Here is a 19,565-nt window from a genome sequence, read left to right on the forward strand (position 1 = left end):
TGCATCAAAACTGTATGCCGTCCAGTTCGGGTCTGATGGGAGAAACTCCTGAACAAGGGCATGAGCAATGGCTGAAACCTCGCGCACATGCTGGCTGCAAGCACAGCAATAACACAAGTGTGTGTTGTTTGCCCGAGCTGATTGTCATGGAACTGAGGCCCTTCTGACTTGACAATGCACTCTGACATGACTGCCTCCCCTTGGAGGTTTAATGCCAACTTCAAACTTGAATGGTCTCTTGATCAGAGCCCGAACGTCACTATGCTGGATATAAGGGGGATCTAAGGTGCCCACTTGAGCCCAATCAGAGTTCTCAGTTCACTTTAAGAAGATCTGCACACCGTTGTGGAGATAGGAAGGGCTCAGAAGCAGAATCTTTGACTGTCTCCTCCCAGAAGGGTTAGAAAATCCACCCCATGGCCCAGGAAGAAGACTGCAGGTGTGCATCCTTAAGTCGAGAAGTGGAAACAGACTTTACAGTGAAGACGCCTTCCTGAATTCAAGAATTAGTAGCCAGTCCTACGCTTTGCCATGAGGAGCTCTGATGGTTTGAGCTTGTCAAGATGAAGGCTTATGCTGTGGTACAGCAGAAGAACTTGCCTCTGAGCACATAACTGGGGGTCCATGCGCCCCTTGGGATTCCAGTGAAGAAGCTGATGTTGATCAGAAGGTGTGTGTGAGGATTTGTGCATGGTGTTTATATGTTTCAGTGCAGATCTGGTGCTGAGTAGGGTCTCTCTGGTGGCGGGCACAGTGTTTATGTGTTTCAGTGCAGATCTTTTGCCGGGTAGGGTCTCTCTGGCAGCAAGAATGGAGTTTATATGTTTCATTGCAGATCTGGTGCTGCGTAGGTTCTCTCTGGAGGTGGGCATGGTGTTTTATATGTTTCAGTGCAGATCCGGTGCCAGGTAGGGCCTCTCTGGTGGTGGGCATGGTGTTTTATATGTTTCAGTGCAGATCCGTTGCAGGGTAGGGTCTCTCTGGTGGTGGGCATGGTGTTTATATGTTTCAGTGCACATCCATTGCTGGGTAGGTTCTCTCTGGTGGCTGCATGGTGTTTATATGTTTCAGTGCAGATCCGTTTGCCGGGTAAGGTGTATTTGGCGGTGGGCATGGTGTTTACATGTTTCAGTGCAGATCTGGTTCTGGGTGTGGTCTCTCTGGCAGTGGGCATGGTGTTTATATGTTTCAGTACAGATCTGGGACCTGCTAGGGTCACTCAGTGCGCATCTGGTGCCGGATAGGGTCACTCTGGCTGCGGGCATGGTGTTTATATGTTTCAGTGCAGATCTGATGCCGGGTAAGGTGTCTCTGGCATTGGGCATGGTGCTTATATGTTTCAGTGCAGACCTGGTGCCAGGTAGGGTCTCTCTGGCGGCGGGCATGGTGCTTATATGTTTCAGTGCAGATCTGATGCTGGGTAGGTTCTCTCTGGGGGCGGGCATGTTGTTTTTATGTTTCAGTGCAGATCTGCTGCCGGGTAGGGTCTCTCAAGGCCACAGGCATGGTGTTTATATCTTTCAGTGCAGATCCGCCACCAGGTAGGGTCTTTCCGGCGGTGGGCATGGTGTTTATATGTTTCAGTGCAGATCTGGTGCCGGGTAGGGTCTTTCCACTGGCGGGCATAGTGTTTATATGTTTTACTGCAGATCCATTGTCTGGTAGGGTATCTCTGGCTTTGGGCACAGTGTTTATATGTTTCAGTGCAGATCTGGTGCCAGGTCGGTTCTTTCCGGCAGTGGGCATGGTGTTTATATGTTCCAGTGCAGATCTGGTGCAGGGTAGCATCTTTCGGGTGTTGGGCATGGTGTTTATATGTTACACTGCAGATCTGGTGCCGGGTAGGGTGTCTTGTGTTGCGGGCATGGTGTTTATGTGTTTTAGTGCAGATCTGGTGCTGTGTAGGGCCTCCCCAGCTGCAGGCATGTTGTTTATATGTTTCAGTGCAGATCCGGAGCTGGCTAGGGTCTCTCTGGCAGTGGGCATGGTGTTTTATATGTTTCAGTGCAGATCCGTTGCCAGGTAGGGTCTCTCTGGCAGCGGCATGCTGTTTATATGTTTCAGTGCAGATCCGTTGCCGGGTAAGGTGTCTCTGGCGGTGGGCATGGTTTTTATATGTTTCAGTGCAGATCTGGTGCCAGGTAGGGTCTCTCTGGCGGTGGGCATCGTGCTTATATGTTTCAGCGCAGACCTGGTGCCAGGTAGGGTCTCTCTGGCGGTGGGCATGGTGCTTATATGATTCAGTACAGATCTGGTGCTGGGTAGATTCTCTCTGGCGGCGGGCATGTTGTTTATATGTATCAGTGCAGATCCTCCGCTCAGTAGGGTCTCTCAAGGCAGCAGACATGGTGTTTATATGTTTCAGTGCAGATCCACCACCGGTAGGGTCCCTCCGGCGGTGGGCATGGTGTTTATATGTTTCAGTGCAGATCTGGTGCCAGGTAGGGTCTTTCCAGTGGCGGGCATGGTGTTTATATATTTCAGTGCAGATCTAGTGCCAGGTAGGGTCTCTCCAGCGGCAGGTATGGTGTTTATATGTTTTAGTGCAGATCCGTTGCCTGGTAGGGTCTCTCTGGGTGCGGGCACAGTGTTTATATGTTTCAGTGCAGATCTGGTGCCAGGTAGGGTCTTTCCAGTGGCAGGCATGGTGTTTATATATTTCAGTGCAGATCTAGTGCCAGGTAGGGTCTCTCCAGCGGCGGGCATGGTGTTTACATGTTTTAGTGCAGATCTGTTGCCTGGTACGGTCTCTCTGGCTGCAGGCAAAGTGTTTATATGTTTCAGTGCAGATCTGGTGCTGGCTCGGTTATTTCTGGCAGTGGGCATGATGTTTATATGTGTAAGTGCAGATCTGGTGCCGGGTTGCATCTCTCTAATGCCTGGCAGTGTGTTTATATGTTTCAGTGCAGATCTGGTGCCGGGTAGGTTGTCTCCAACACTGGGCAGGGTGTTTATATGTTTTAGTGCAGATCAGGCAACATGTAGGATCTCTCTGGCAATGGGTACAGTGTTTTATATGTTTCAGTGCAGATCTGGTGCTGGGTAGGGGCTCTCTGGCGGTGGGCATGGTGTTCTAAATGTGTCAGTGCAGATCTGGTGCAGGGTAGGGTCTTTCCGGTGTTGGGCATGGTGTTTATATGTTACACTGCAGATCAGGTGCCGGGTAGGGTCTCTCCTGCGGTGGGCAAGGTGTTTATAGGTTTCAGTGCATATCTGGTGCCGGGTAGGGTCTCTCCAGCAGTGGGCACAGTGTTTATATGTTTCAGTGCAGATCTGGTGCCGGGTGGGGTCTCCCTGGCAGCGGGCATGGTGTTTATATGTTTCAGTGCAGATCTGGTGCAGGGTAGGGTTTCTGTGTTGGCAGACATGGTGCTTTATATGTTTCAGTGCAGATCTGGCACCGGGTAGGGTCTCTCTGGTTGCAGTCATGGTGTTTAATGTGTTTCAGTGCAGATCTGGTGCCAGGTGGGGTCTCTCTGGCGGCAGGCATGGTGTTTCTATGTTTCAGTGCAGATCTGGCGCAGGGTAGGGTCTCTCTGTGGTGGGCAAGGTGTTTATATGTTTCAGTGCATATCTGGTGCCGGGTAGGGTCTCTCTAGTGGCAGGCACAGTGTTTATCTGTTTCAGTGCAGATCTGGTGCCGGGTTGGGTCTCTCCGGCAGCAGGTATGCTGTTCATATGGTTCAGTGCAGATCTGGTGCTGGGTGGGGTCTCTCTGTGGTGGGTATGGTGTTTATATGTTTAAGTGCAGATCTGGTGCCGGGTGGGGTCTCTCTGGCGGTGGGCATAGTGTTTATATGTTTCAGAGCAGATCTGGTGCCGGGTGGGCTCTCTCTGCAGTGGGCATGGTGATTATATGTTTCAGTGCATATCTGATGCCGGGGGGTCTCTTTGGCAGTGGGCATGGTGTTTATATGTTTCAGTGCAGAACTGATGCCAGGTGGGGTCTCTCTGGTGGCGGGCATGGTGTTTATACGATTCAGTGCAGATCTGGTGCCGGGTAGGGTCTCTTTGCGGTGGGCATGGTGTTTATATGTTTCAGCCCAGACCTGGTGCCAGGTAGGGCCTCTCTGGCGGTGGGCATGGTGCTTATATGATTCAGTACAGATCTGGTGCTGGTTAGATTCTCTCTGGCGGCGGGCATGTTGTTTATATGTATCAGTGCAGATCCGCCGCTCAGTAGGATCTTTCAAGGCAGCAGACATGGTGTTTATATGTTTCAGTGCAGATCCACCACCGGGTAGGGTCTCTCCGGCGGTGGGCATGGTGTTTATATGGTTCAGTGCAGATCTGTTGCCAGGTAGGGTCTTTCCAGTGGTGGCATTGTGTTTATATATTTCAGTGCAGATCTAGTGCCAGGTAGGGTCTCTCCAGCGGCGGGCATGGTGTTTATATGTTTTAGTGCAGATCCGTTGCCTGGTAGGGTCCCTCTGGCTGCGGGCACAGTGTTTATATGTTTCAGTGCAGATCTGGTGCTGGGTTGGTTATTTCTGGCAGTGGGCATGATGTTTATATGTTTCAGTGCTGATCTGGTGCTGGGTAGGGTCTTTCCGGTGTTGGGCATGGTGTTTATATGTTACACTGCAGATCTGGTGCCGGGTAGGGTCTCTCCTGTGGCGGGCATGGTGTTTATGTGCTTTAGTACAGATCTGGTGCCGTGTAGGGTCTCCCCAGTTGAAGGCATGTTGTTTATATGTTTCAGTGCAGATCTGGTGCCGTGTAGGGTCTCCCCAGCTGCAGGCATGTTGTTTTTATGTTTCAGTGCAGATCTGGTGCCGGGTTGCGTCTCTCTAATGCTGGGCAGTGTGTTTATATGTTTCAGTGCAGATCTGGTGCTGGGTAGGTTGTCTCCGACGCTGGGCAGGGTGTTTACATGTTTCAGTGCAGATCAGGCAACATGTAGGATCTCTCTAGCAATGGGTACAGTGTTTTATATGTTTCAGTGCAGATCTGGTGCTGGGTAGGGGCTCTCTGGCGGTGAGCATGGTGTTCTATATGTGTCAGTGCAGATCTGGTGCAGGGTAGTGTCTTTCCGGTGTTGGGCATGGTGTTTATATGTTACACTGCAGATCTGGTACCGGGTAGGGTCTCTCCTGTAGTGTGCAAGGTGTTTATAGGTTTCAGTGCATATCTGGTGCCGGGTAGGGTCTCTCCAGCGGTGGGCACAGTGTTTATATGTTTCAGTGCAGATCTGGTGCCTGGTGGGGTCTCCCTGGCAGCGGGCATGGTGTTTATATATTTCAGTGCAGATCTGGTGCAGGGTAGGGTTTCTGTGTTGGCAGACATGGTGCTTTATATGTTTCAGTGCAGATCTGGCACCGGGTAGGGTCTCTCTGGCTGCAGGCATGGTGTTTAATGTGTTTCAGTGCAGATCTGGTGCCAGGTGGGGTCTCTCTGGCGGCTGGCATGGTGTTTCTATGTTTCAGTGCAGATCTGGCGCAGGGTAGTGTCTCTCTGTGGTGGGAAAGATGTTGATATGTTTCAGTGCATATCTGGTGCCGGGTAGGGTCTCTCTAGTGGCGGGCACAGTGTTTATATGTTCAGTGCAGATCTGGTGCTGGGTAGGGTTTCTCCGGCAGCAGGTATGCTGTTCATATGTTTAAGTGCAGATCTGGTGCCGGGTGGGGTCTCTCTGGCGGTGGGCATAGTGTTTATATGTTTCAGAGCAGATCTGGTGCCGGGTGGGCTCTCTCTGCAGTGGGCATGGTGATTATATGTTTCAGTGCAGATCTGATGCCGGGGGGTCTCTTTGGCATTGGGCATGGTGTTTATATGTTTCCGTGCAGATCTGGTGCCAGGTGGGGTCTCTCTGGCGGCGGGCATGGTGTTTATATGTTTCAGCGCAGATCTGGTACCGGGTAGGGTCTCTCTGTGGTGGGCATGGTGTTTATATGTTTCAGTGTAGATCTGGTGCCGGGTAGGGTCTCTCCGGCAGCGGGTATCCTGTTCATATGTTTCAGTGCTTAATTGGTGCCGGGTGGGGACTCTCTGAGGTGGGTATGGTGTTTATATGTTTAAGTGCAGATATGGTGCCGGGTGGGGTCTCTCTGCGCTGGTCATGGTGTTTATATGTTTCTTTGCAGATCTGGTGCCGGGTGGTCTCTCTGGTGGTGGGCATAGTGTTTATATGTTTCAGAGCAGATCTAGTGCCGGGTGGGGTCTCTCTGGCTGTGGGCATGGTGTTTATATGTTTCAGTACAGATCTGGTGCCGGGGGGGTCTCTCTGGCGGTGGGCATGGTGTTTATATGTTTCAGTACAGATCTGGTGCCGGGGGGGGGGGTCGCTCTGGCGGTGGGCATGGTGTTTATATGTTTCAGTGCATATCTGGTGCTGTCATATAGATATATATAGCTTGTATGCTGTGTTAAGTTAGCATGAGATTTTTAGGAGTTTAAACGCCATTTTACCTTTCTGCTGCTTTTGCACACGACACATAGCTGTTGCTTTAGCTTTGAGCCTGGTAGAATGTTTTTGATTAATGCGAGAATAATATGTTGTTGCTCTGATATCAGCCTTGCTTGGCGAGCTGTGTCTGTACAGTGTGTGCAGAAACCTTCAAGGATATCTCAACACAGTGGTTGTTGTGAGCTCTGATCTTCGCACGTTCCTAGACATAACATTCATGCAGCTACGGCCAAGTTCTGGCTTTAGGTGTGTTTTATATTGCTTTGCACAAGAGCATACAAACACACTTGATGGTGCTTTGCATGCAGAGAGCTGGTGGCTGATGATGTGATCCCTTACCACTAGGATCTTGAGGTATGGGGCCTCTCTGCTAAAACCCAAAGAGACCTTCTCAGATATAATATAATATACTAGCTATGGAGGGTGAGAATTAGGTTTTGTTAAACCCTATTCATTTTAGCATAATACCATGCTTTCACTGTTAGTGTTCTATGGACTAGTGACTATGCTGATTACTTTGTTTCTTATAATATGTTTGCTTGTATTAGCTAAGATACTGCGTTTGAGAACACTGCATTAGTGAATAAACATTTCAAATATGCACGTGTCCTCTTTTACTCCTTGTTCTGGATTGAAATGATTGTATAACGAAAGAGTGTTCATGTGTTCCACGTTACCTGAGGTGTACTAAGTCCATGTTCTGGTTTGTCTAAACATTGGGAGTTTGTGATAACCAATGAGACACTGTAGCTAGTCTGGTAGGGGAATTTTGGGTACTCAGGTGAGTTTTGGCACACCCTAATTCACTGAGGTTCCAAGCCTCTATGCACAGTTCTGTCTGAGCACAGAATCCCTGCGACATTGCGCCCAATCGTTTGTGGTCTTATTACATGATACTTGAGTACTACATCATTCAGTCCTTAACACCTTCACTGTTGTTTCCGATTAACGGCGGTGTCCGACAAACCTACCTGTATCCGTATAGGTCCTTTCAAGCTTGAATCTTACTAAAACGGTTTCATTGAGTTACTACCCAGTTGTGCTACAAAGTTTCCTTTGTACCTTTTTTCTTTCTGTGTTACTATGGCTGCGGTGGACATTGCGCAACATAGCCGCATTGCGGTGCGCAATCATTTGCAGAATTATAATGTCCCCGAAGATGGTATGGCCGTGATCATGGTGGTGAGTGCAGACTTGCAGAGGTGGCCTACCCGTATGAGATTTTCTACTCATTGGTGACCTTCCCAGCTATGAATGCAGATACTCGTGTGTTCGACACGTACACTCCCACGGCTGTGCCAGCAGAATATGCACCATATAGGGCACAGGAGATTCCTATTGATTCTTGGCAGCATCAAGTTTGGTTTAATGGCACCCTACCCCATTCATTATCAGCTCTGAGGTTAGGTCCTTTGTCCATTCCAGGTGCAACTTGGCCTGTTTTGGCTGGATTTACGCCTCATCCTCAGCACGGAGCATGTAACGTGGCTGAGTTAAGACGACTACATGTGGTCGCAATTAGCGTGATTAGGTCGTTAGTGCAATACATTACCCGCAATCTCCCGGGCGGGCCCTGGGTGGTGCGGCGCTTCCTGCCGAACAGGGCGGAATGAAGCCCAGTCCCGTTATGGTCATCGCTGTAATGGGCATGCGCCCCCAAGAGAAGGATGATTTTCCTTTCTGGCTTGCCGAAAAGTTTGACTAACTAGAAGCAGTATTTCCTAACACGTCTCCTGGTGGGAAACACAGGATTCTGACAATTAGCTTACCGAAGGACTTGACCTCCGAAGTCGGTGACTGTGAGACCTGGGGAAAGACATTTGCGGCAGTCTACACAAGGTGTTACAGCACTCCGTCTACGACTGTCCTGCCGACGGTCCTTAAACGTGTTCAAGATGAGCACGGACCAGAGGCTGCGGTTGAATTGGGTCTGCGTCTCTGTGGCGCCTTTGATGTGGTTTCCGATCTCATTCTTGCTAATGTCAAGGGGGATGCGGTGAACTTTCAGGTTGCCTATGCTTTGCAGGCGAATCCCGATGCCGAAAAACCCCGGCAGTTGGCGAGGATTATTGTGGCGGCTTATAAGACCGTGGGATGCAATAATAGGGGTCTCAAACCTTTTTCTACTAAAGAGAAAAAACAACCCCAAGGGCAGAAGTTGGAAACCGACGACCAGCCCAAGACCAAAAAACAAAATTGGCCCAAAAAACAAAAACAGGGAAAGCAACAACAACAACAGAAACTGGTGTCTCGTCCTGCATCTCCATTGCCTGTGCCTACAGAACGTGTTTATGACTTGTGCTATCGTGCGATGATAAAATCACCTGATCGTTTTCCGGTTTCTGACCAACGCTCTCCTCGTTCTTTTCAGGAGTCCTCGGCCTTTTCGACCGGTGGTGGAGGAGGCGGCAGGGGTCGGGGTGGTCAGCAAGGACGTGACCAGCCCCGCCCGAAAGACGGTAAGCAGGACGATTCTACACCGAAGAGACCCCAGTTTCAGAAAAAGAAAGTCGCTGCTTCAACAGCACACAGATATGCCACAGATAGTGAGAACCCAGCTTCGGAATCAGACATGGGCTCTGACCTTGCTCGACAGCACGGCAGAGATTACCGTAGTGCGAGAGGCCCTGCGTCCACTACTGAAGGTGACAGCGACTGCCCGTTATGTTGTTGTGGAGACAGCTGAGACTAGAGTAGCTCCCCCTGACAGACTCTATGAAATTGTCTTATTCATTGAAGGTGACATTCAACGTACCATAGAGGGGTTGTTTTGGGAGAATCTTACGACAACTTATGACATTTTGTTAGCGGAGGCTGACTGGCCCCCACCTTTTGTGCTCGTGGCTCCGAGAGGGGAGGAGGTAATCCTACCCAGTTTCACGCACACTGTCTCGAAGGAGCATGCACTGAATTTTGCAGAAGAGTGGGCTAAAGCTCTTGCGCCGGCTCTGTACCGTACACACTGTGGATGGGATAAATTTTCCCCACACCACGAAATTCCTTTGTGGTCTATGCCTCAGCCTCAACCTCAATATTCCATAAAGTGCAAAGGGAAAGCTTCCGTTGCGGAAATCCTTGATCAATTGGAATATCAAGGTGTAATTGAAACTTGTGTGTCGCCAATGAATAACCCTCTTTTTACTGTGACCAAGCCTGACGGTTCATTTTGTTTGGTATTGGATTACCGGCATTTAAACTTGCATTGCCGTACCTGTGCAGTACAGAATACTCACGGCTCTGCTTTAGTGGATAGTCTCGTGCGTAAGCGGTTTAAAACCACACTTGACATTTCCAACGGTTTTTATGCCCACCATTTGGATGTTCTGAGTTCCCAATGGACCTCCTTTACTTGCGGAGGTGTCCAAAAACATTTCAAGTGTTTACCGATGGGCTACAAAATAGTCCTGGAGTGTTTGCTGCCCACATAGTCTCTCTCTTAGAGAGAGTAGACCCAGATGCTTGTTCATATGTGGATGACATTTATCTCATGGATGATGAACTGTGGGAGCATCTGTGTCGAGTTCACCGCTTAATTTGTAGCTTTTCGGACTTCGGTTACAAATTTAACTTTGCAAAATCGCACATTGCAGAGTACACAGTGTTGTTCTTGGGCTGCGAGCTCAACAATGAAGGTCGAGGATTAGCTCCTCACTTCTTGGAGAAATGCGCAGAATTGCGCGCTCCGACAACCCTGAAAAAATTACAGTCTTTCCTGGGATTTTTAAATTTCGGGAGCACATACATACCTGAATATGCCCAGCGTATCAATCCATTGTATGCTTTGATACAACCAAATTTTACAAAATCAAACTGGCTGCCTGAGCACTCGGCTATACTGCAATCTTTGCAGGCTGATCTGCTCGCTTCTTAATACTTATTGACTTGTGATAATCACACCAACCTGGTGATAAGAATCATCCCTGGGACTGTGGGTTTCACATACCTTACTTTTAATGAAGGAGATACAGTACCTATTGCTTACAAGTCACACTTGTACACTTCGGCTGAAATGCGATTTTCCACTGTGGAGAAAGTTTTGACGGCTCTACAGATGGTGATTCTGAAGGAATGCACGCTGTCACAAGGAAAATGCATGTTGGTGGTTACCCCGTGTCCTGCCTTGGAGGCAGTTACGCAAGCCAGTGATGTCTCCGGATGTCACGTTAATTTTTGATGCCTCCTTATGGTCGCAGGAGTTTTTGCAATATGAGTTTGTTCATCCTGCACCTTTGGCTATGCGGGCTTTGAAGGATTTCCATTGCATCATATACACTGATGGTTCGGCGCAGGTTGCGCATGGTTCTGCGGTCACTGCGGTCCTTTTTCTTCTGATACTGCGTATAAGTACATCTTAGTTGCAGTTGATTCATGCACACGCTTTGTATGGGTCTGGCCTCATCGCAGCGCTGATTCACGGACTGTCATCAGGGATTTGCGTGTTTTTGTAGGGATTTTTGCCTGTGGTACCTACCATTCGGATCAGGGTCCTGCTTTCGCCTCTAAGGCGTATAAGGATGCCATGGCTTCGATGGGGGTCCAAGTCAAGTTTTTGTCTCCATACCGACCTGAGGGTAATAGTGTTGTGGAACGAATGAACCGTGACTTAAAGCAATCACTGACAGCTCGAGTTATAGGCACTGGCAGAAACTGGCTGGCCCTTCTTAATGGCGTGCAGCGTGCTCTTAGTAATCTCCCTAGAAGGTCTCTGGGTGGGCGGACCCCATACGAAATGCTCTTTGGTATCAAGATGTATGTCCCGGACCTTGACCGTCTAGACACGGTTGGTTCGGCTGCCTCCTTTGATGTAGATGAACATTGCAATGTTTTACAGACTCTACAAGAGGCGAGAGACAGTCTTGCAAAGGAACATTTGCCCTCCACTTCGGATAATGCGTTGCAGATCCCGGTAGTTGGCTGGCTACCCCAAGTTGGAGAACTGGTTCGGGAGCAGATTGATAACAAGAAGGAATTTGGTCCCTCATACCGTGCTCCGGTTCCAGTGCTTGGTGTGAAGGGCACAAGAACAGTCATTTTACTACCTCTTCCAGGTTGTAAAGAGAACAGGTATATCTCCATTGACAATGTCAGAGTGGCTGATTCTTCTTAGCATGACACCGCCAGTCTCATGTCCTTCGATGGTGAAAAATTCTGTATTGGCCTCTGCTTCGGAGGTGGCCCTTGAGATGCCTGCAGTTTCAAGTCCTTTATTGAGTGCTTTGCCTGGTACTCGCCTTGATGATACGGACTACACCTACCCAACTGACTTATCGATGCCTGATTTGCAAACTCGTTTAGCCACAGAATCCAGATTTGCTTTGACACTATTTCACAAACTTCAGGGAAGCCCACAAGGCTTAGGGCCTATGCGACTTTGTTTAAAAAACATTTCTTAATTCCCCCTTGGACTTCCATCTGGTTGGGGCTTTTTTCGCTTTACCTTTTTATGTCAATTGTTTTGTGTTTTATTTTTTCCGATTCATCAATGGACATTATGTCGAGGAGAGAACATGCATTCGACATTTCAATGGAACTTTGGCTTCCCACTCCTCATCACATTCTGCCCACAGATTGAAGAGAGACTTGGCCTTTCTTAACATCACTGCGTGGCCTGTCTGGATGGAATAGTCTGGGATGCACTTAAATTTCAAATCCATGGCCCAACTGAAGTTATTAATGTTCCTAATGTGCTTAAAATTAACATGGGGGATGTGGTTCAACAAAACATACGTTCTGATGATTGGGATGTTCATGCCGGAGAGGCTTTGTTTGCTGATTTGAAGTATTATGCTGCCTTTGATGCTGAGGATTTATATTTAGAATCTGCTAATTATGGTGATTTTTTTGCCTCCAACATTTTGGCAATCACTACTTACATAAAACTAATTCTAGGAGAAGTACTGTGAATTATACCCAGTGGAACATTGCACAGCTCCTTTAAGAGGAAGCTCGAATACATTTTTGAAAAAGTACACCTGTTTTACTGACTTTAATCAGTCGAATCCCGCTTCATTTTACTTTAAAATGACAGATAAATCCATGTCCAAAGTTAGACTTACCGATACTAAGTTATTGTATTCTAAGTCCTTTCTAGGCCAGCTAGCTGTTGGTGGCTACAAGTTGTGGAAGGAAACTATTGACCTTAAATTAGTTTGGGGTTCTAAAAGTTGGCAGGTACAAGGCACTGAGGCTTTGCACTGTGCATGTCTCATCCCAAATAATATCTTGTTTTTGAATTCTACTATCTCACAGACAACATGCTTTGGATTGGCTACTTCTAAAAAATTAAATACTCCTTCCTTCCCTGATTTGGAAAAATATTCGGGTTGGGAAAATTCAACAACATTTTCGATTAGAGAGTTGCAGACTCTATTGCTAAATTCATCCTTTAACATATCCAGTTTGGATGCCAAGGGTTGGTTGATGTGGCACAGAAGTGCAGATTCGTGCCAACATCGTTTTTTGAGTCTGGATGAGGGTTTTACACAGGTCAGGGTTGATCCCCGTTTTGAGAGTGACCATTCTGTAACAACTTATTCTGTAGGCAAATTGTGTCAGAGTTGGCTCAAACACTCTACATTGGCGTCGGTCAAGCTGCATTTGTCTAAACTGACTGATGAGGTTGATTTGAATGATTTCATAAAAAGCCCGGCTAGAGGTAGATCTAAAAGATGGATCTATGCCGTTTATAATGAACTTTGGAAAACATCACAGATTGAAGCGGCTACCCGCCTTAGGGCTATTGATCAAGCTAATTTGGAAAAAGGGCTTGCAGTAGTGGATAACAGCATTAATACACTTTCCTCCCGCATTTACACGTTGGATAATATTGTGTCATCTCGTCATAAATGGAGCGCACACCGCTAGCCCCTCCTCCGGATCGCCCCTCGGGACTCTGGTACTTGCAGTTCTTCAGTGGATCACCCAAGTGGGTGCAAGTCGGTACTTGTAGGACTGATGAATCTCTAGACCCGATACATGTCCCGGGTTTAGGATATCGCCCGAGACATGTCTCGGGTTTCGGGATGACTTCCCTCATCAGTAGAGAAAGATTGTTTAGGGGTGGAAGAGAAGGTCGCCACACAACAGTCAAAGGCTTCGATGCCAGAACCGGCACGCAGGTGCGTCTTCCAAGAGCCCGTCGGCCCAAAGCTCAAGGGAGCCGTATTGTGTTATGTACAGTGTATGTACAGTCTATAACAGCTAGAGCATTACGTTCGGTGATGGCTTAGTGTCAGAACCCTCAAAACAAAACCCCACATAGCAGTTTGTAGTGCCCAAAATGAGACTAAGAGGCATTTAACCAGGAACAGAACCTTAGGTCATAGTTGGTCTCGGTTAATGTGTAGGCGGAATTCCAAGATGGCCGCCGACTCGGGAGACGAGTCAGCGGTCTAGACATTCGCTTCATTTTAGATTGGCGGCTTTGATGAGGCGCGCAAGTTCAAACACCTACGCACTTCAACAGAGTTCTTCAGGAAGATAGTTGGAGTATTGCGTGCTCTACCTGTTTTTCTAAATTCCTAGCTGTTACAGGTTAACAAAGAAAAGCAATTATAGAGATATCTTGATTTACGATGCGCTAGTAATTTAGTTACGAAAGCGCAATTATAATTGGACCGCCATTCAGCAAACTCACCGGCAAGAGCTTCGGCGGCTGCGGAAGTCTTCACTCGGCGAGTCAACTCCTCGTTCTACAAGGACAGATTACAAAGAAAGAACTTAGCGGAAGATTCAGATAAGTGAAAAGACTAAAGAACTACTGTGTAATTTGAATGTATTAAAGAGGAATAATAAGAACGCTTAATCTTAGGAAGATACGGAGAGTTCGAGAATAAAGCTTAAAGATTCTACAGAAGGAATAGAGAGGAAATTCATGGGAGGAAATAATCAAATACTTACCTAAGCACGCACCTAGAGCTTCTGGACTGTCTCCTGTAAGACAAAATGAAGAGAAATTAATGAACTAAGAATTTCTACTTAGAATTAGACATTAAGGAATAAGGAAATCTTAAAAGACTCTTTTAGGAGGTAATAGTAGAAACAAAAGACAAAATATAAAAAGATACAAGTTTTAAAAATAGGAAGGTTAATGTTATTGTGTTTTGTAGGTAAAACTCCAAGAGCAAGAAAGAAAGACATATTGAACAAGAAAAGACAGAAGAGTAGCTTAGTCTCAGAACTGTTTGGTAAGGAATTGCCTTGAGAGAATTAGAAATAGATACATAGAGTAGGGAGGAGGCTAATAATCTTGTTGTGTGCATTAGAACTCCTGAAGCTTCAGAACTACAAACAAGTAGCAAGAGGCAGAGAAGAACAGATCCTGAGCAGTCTCTTCTTCGTTTATTATTTTATCCAGTCCCCCTTCCCCCTCAGGGACTCTCGAGGGTCATATAGAAATACTGACTCTGGATTGTCCTAGAGAGGGAGTTGGGAAAAGAGCAGCCAACTATTCCTGTGCAAGTCGTGGAAGAGGAACACTCAGCTCCTGTGTTGACAGTTAGTCAAACATCTTTATGGGGTCCAAACCTCATTAAATAATTTGCCAATAAGTTCTCTAGGGGGGTGGGGTCACTCCATATGAGGTCCTATTTGAGACAAGGATGTGGGTTCCTGATCCCGAATTTAAAGGCACAGTGTTGGAAAATAAACCCTTTGGTATCAAAGATCGTTTGGTTGTTTTACCGGATCTAAAGCAACTAAGATCAAACAAAGCAACATGATCCTGAAGCCAAGAACCACTGGGGAAAACCGGCAGTCCCAGCAGGTCTGTCTGGTTCCCAAATTTTGCGGATCTAGTCAGAAAGAAGATTTCGGGCAAGAAGGAATATGGGCCTTCTTACTGACAACTAGTACCTGTCCTAGCCATCCACGGAACAAGAACAGTACTTCTGCCGCCCCTTGCTGGAAGAAAGAAAAAAAGATTTGTTTCAATCGAACTCATCAAACCACACTATGTGGCCGATACTAAATAGTAGACCTCGTGGAGTATGACCTTGTAGCGCTTTGGAGGTGGTTGCTGTGATTTTCATGCTAGCCACCACAGATACTTAAAATGGAGTTTTGGGTTTGTTCATTTACCCAAAAGAGTACTAGTACTTTTCCTCTTGATTGGTTGTTTTTGATTACCGCCAACTGGGATTGAGTCTGGATGGTCCTCAGTTTTAAGTTAGAGCTCCTGTAGTAAAATTCTTCAATGTTCCTTCCTCAGTGTTAATGTGAGGTTACATACAGGATGGTCGTAGCTGCTAGTTACAGCTAGAGAAGAGAGCAGGACGGATCGTGGAGAGCACCAGATGAGACATCTTACAAGATTGGGGAGTCTACAAAGCAATAGACCATACAATCTAAAACCAGGAGCAATCGAAGATAAGGGCTCTTAATCTCACCCCCAAGAACTGCAGAAAAAAAAGGGGAAGACGACGCTGAAGGCTCTTCCTCCCAGGGTCATCCTCCTTATTTTTGGCACTCTTACGCAGTTGGTTGTAGTGGAGCGGAGATTCCAGGTAGGCTTGTACCACTGAAATCTTTCCTGAAGTGGCTTAGGGCCTTGTTCATAAAGTGCTTTATACACAATGCACAAAGATTTGAAATGGATCCGTTGGGCTACTGGGAGCCAAGGTAGATCCACCAGTGCTTGTGTTGTTGAGGAGCTGTGAGGTCGGGAGAGTGCTAGCTTCGCTGTTGCCGCCTGGATATGTTGTAGTCTGGTAATCAGATACCCCGGGGATTCCAAGAGCAAGGCTTTGCAGTAATCCAGGCAGCTAAGGATGGTACTCCTAACGACCGTTGCTCTAACCTGAATAAAGCGGTACAAAAAAGGGTGGTGATGGACAGAGCATCTGAACCAAACACTCACACCCAGTCAACAGATCTGGGTTTAATCCATCACCGTTCTTTAGCCCACTCTGCCACCCCAGTTCAGACATGGCCATATGCAAATCAGTCTGACCCTGTGCCTCATGGGAACAGTCCAGCCCGAACTGCCAAGCCATACCTTCCCTGGACCGTAAACAAGCTTCCTAGTACTGGTTTCTGGCATTTTAGCCGTCTTCAGCCAGGCTTGCTTGAATCCAATGGCAAAGTGAGCAAGGGACTCACGTCTTAGCATACCCTGCCAACGTATGGTGAACAAAGCGGTACAAAAAGGGGTGGTGATGGATGGAGCATCTGAACCAATCAAACACACACACCCAGTCGCCAGATCTGGGTTTAATCCATCACCATTCTTTAGCCCACTCTGCCACCCCAGTTCAGACATATCCAAATCAGTCTGACCCTGTGCGTCATGGGAACAGTTCAGCCTGAACTGCCGATACCATGCTTCCCGGACCGGAATAAAGCTTCGTAGGACCGGTTTCTGGCATTCCAGCCATCTTGAGCCAGGCTTGCTTGAATCCAGTGGCAAAATGAGCAAGGGTTTCAACGTATGAGCATACCCTGCCAACTTATGGCGAACAAAGCGGTACAAAAGGGGGTGGTGATGGACGGAGCATCTGAACCAATTAATCCATCACCGTCTTTTAGCCCACTCTGCCACCCCAGTTCAGACATGGCCATATGCAAATCAGTCTGACCCTGTGCCTAATGGAAATAGTCCATGTCTGAACTGTTGTGGCATAGTGGGCTAAAGAACGGTGATGGATTAAACCCAGATCTGTTGACTGGGTGTGAGTGTTTGATTGGTTCAGATCCTCCATCCATCACTACCCCCTTATTTACCAACATTAAATCTGGGCAGCCTTTTGCCTCCATTTTGCCCTGCTTATCTGATAATACACCACAAATTGAGACTGTCAGGAGATTAGTATATTCCTGAAACAGTACGCTCCCCTCAATCTCATATTTTACAACAATTATTACAGCAAGACCTCCAGCAGACTGGCCAAACTTGCCCTTAATTGCTTGAGCTCTAAAATGTTATAATCACTTATCACCACCTTATGCACTTCCCAAGTCTCCTACAATACAATGATCATAGTATTTCTGTCCTCAATAACCATCTGCAATGATTCTAGATTCCTTTTCAGATATGCTATGTTCCATGACATCAAATTATCCCTTATATCATCAGGATCTATGGAATAGGGGTATAGAAAAAAACATTTTATCATTTAATGCCCCCGCAATCCAATCCCATGGGTTGCCATCTTGCTTTGCTGTTTATTCACTGTTTGAAAAGATCTGCCTCCGCCAGAGAGACCCTAAACGGCACTGGATCTGCACTGAAACATATAAGCACTGTGTCCTCTGCCAGAGAGCCCCTACCCGATGCCACATCTGCACTGAAACATATAAGCACCATTAGGCGTGAGCGCAAAATCCGTTCCGCTTGCGGATTTCGCGGATTGTCGGTAAATCCGCAATCCGCGAACTCCCACAAATTTACCGAAAATCCACGAGCAGCGGATTCGGGGGGCAAAAGTTCAAGCCTTAAAGCTTGAAGTTGTAACTATTTTAGGATGGCGCCGGCAAGCTGCAGGCGCCATCCTAAAATAGTTACTAAGTTAGCGAAGTTAGCTTCAACAGGAAGCACTAATAGATAAAATAAAGCAGGTGCTCGAGCACCTGCTTTATTTTACCTATTAGTGCTTCCTGATCGGTCTCTGACCTTTTATACACACAAGAGGCATGAACTCGCATGGAAGCCCCGCACGTTTGGTCTCGCTCACACACTCGCGGTGTGCACCGTCTTCCCGCCATTTACCCACTATGATAGCTCACTCAAGGGACCCCTGCGCCCTTCGGGGTGATTGCATAGTAACACACACATGGTCGCTGGAACTATTTGAAGCTCAAATTCAGTGACTCATTCATCAGCCCAAAAACAATCGTGAGCGTCGTCGAGGCTGGGCAAGTGTGACTTCTTCCCAAATCTATCGTTGAAAATAAGCTGTGATGCTGGATGGAGGCCTTTGTATCCTTGACTTTCACGAGCGCAATCCTCGTGCTGTTCCTGTGACCAGGAGCTTCTTTCTCTTGATCTGCTGCTCTGATCGGTCTCTGACCTTTTATACACACAAGAGGCATGTGAACTCGCATGGAAGCCCCGCACGTTTGGTTCCGCTCACACACTCGCGGTGTGCACCGTCTTCCCGCCATTTACCCATTATGATAGCTCACTCAAGGGACCCCTGTGCCCTTCGGGGCGATTGCATAGTAACACACACATGGTTGCTGGAACTAGTTGAAGCTCAAATTCAGTGACTCATTCATCAGCACAAAAACAATCGTGAGTGTCGTCGAGGCTGGGCAGGTGTGCCTTCTTCCCAAATCTACCGTCGAAAATCAGCTGTGATGCTGGATAGAGGCCTTTGTATCCTTGACTTTCACGAGCGCAATCCAAATCCGCGAATCCGCAAATTCACGGATTTTGTGGATCCGCGAATCCGCAAATCCGCAAATTCGCGGATCGTGGATCCGCGAAATCCGCTCACCCCTAAGCACCATGTCCGCTGTCATAGAGCCCCTACCCGGCACCAGATCTGCACTGAAACATATATAAAACTGTGCCCGCTGCCATAGAGCCCCTACCCGGCATCAGATCTGCACTGAAACCTATAAAAAACTGTGCCTGCTGCCAGAGAGCCCCTACCCGGCACTGGATCTGCACTGAAACATATAAAAGACCGTTCCCGCGGCCGTAGAGCCCCTACCCGGTGCCGGATCTGCACTGAAACATATAAGACACTGTGCCCACTGCCAGAGAGACCCAACCCAGCGCCAGATCTGCAATGAAACAGATAAAACACTGTGAAAAATATAAAACACCTTGCCCGCCGCCGGAGAGCCCCTTCCCGTTGCCGGATCTGCACTGAAAGATATAAAACACTGTTCCCGCTGTCAGAGAGACCCTACCCGGCTCTGGATCTGCACTGAAACATATAAAATACCGTACCCGACGCCAGAGGGACCCTACCCGGCACAGTATCTGCACTGAATCATATAAAACACCATGCCAGGCACCAGAGAGACCCTACCCAGCACCGGAACTGCACTGAAACATATAAAACACCGTGCCTGCCACCAGAGAGACCCTATACGGAACTGGATCTGCACTGGAACTTATAAAATATCCTGCTAGCCGCCAGACAGACACCACCCGGCCCGGGATCTGTGCTGAAACATATAAAACACTGTGTCTGCTGCCTGGGAGAACCTA

This window comes from Lissotriton vulgaris, chromosome 8, assembly GCF_964263255.1.
Source record: "Lissotriton vulgaris chromosome 8, aLisVul1.2, whole genome shotgun sequence".
Classification (NCBI taxonomy): Eukaryota; Metazoa; Chordata; class Amphibia; order Caudata; family Salamandridae; genus Lissotriton; species Lissotriton vulgaris.